We start from the raw sequence: 778 nt of genomic DNA, 5'->3' as shown, positions 1-778 counted from the left end.
AATATCATATAATATATATATATATATATACTATATATATTCTCTATATATATATTTATATTATATATATATATATATATACACATACATACATTCACACAATTTGGAGCAGATAGGAAGTTCTGGCACAAATGGTTGGCTTTCTGTCACAAAAGTATAAGCACACCACTCTCATTTACAAAGGGAAGTATGAATGTGAAGTAAGATGTGTGCTTGTAGTTTCTAGTAGTTTATAAAACAGAGAAGAAAATGCAAGAGACTAGTATTTCTCTCTCTTGTCATTGATACAGTACAAATGTTCAAAGTTACAGCCTTTTTTTCTTTTATAATTTGCTTCTGTTTTTTAGGCTAACTTTAGATAACCATATCCCTAAGATGTGATGTAGTTTCGTTGAAGGAAGAATGGTCATTGATGAAATGTTTGATAATGATTTTGTTAATAAAGGAACAGAAGAAATAGCTGATGTACTAGTGGTAATTTCACAGAACAAATAAAAAGGGAGAGTGGGATATTTTAATATTTGCATAAACTTGAGAAAAGTTAATTTGGTTTATCATTGAGATTTATTTAATCTTTTAAAGATAATTAGGATGTTGGATATTATGATTGTCAGTGGAATAATACTGACAACAAATCATTAATTTTGTAATCATTACTTGAAAAGCTGATACATACTGACATTCTGTATGCTCAGAAGGTGGTGCTCACAACTATGGATGTACATATCAATTTGGGAAGTGGCTTTTGAATAGACAACAGTATTTCTTTTATCAACTT

This window comes from Penaeus monodon, chromosome 3 (genome assembly GCF_015228065.2).
Source record: "Penaeus monodon isolate SGIC_2016 chromosome 3, NSTDA_Pmon_1, whole genome shotgun sequence".
In the NCBI taxonomy this organism is placed as follows: Eukaryota; Metazoa; Arthropoda; class Malacostraca; order Decapoda; family Penaeidae; genus Penaeus; species Penaeus monodon.
This window is presented reverse-complemented; position numbering follows the sequence as displayed.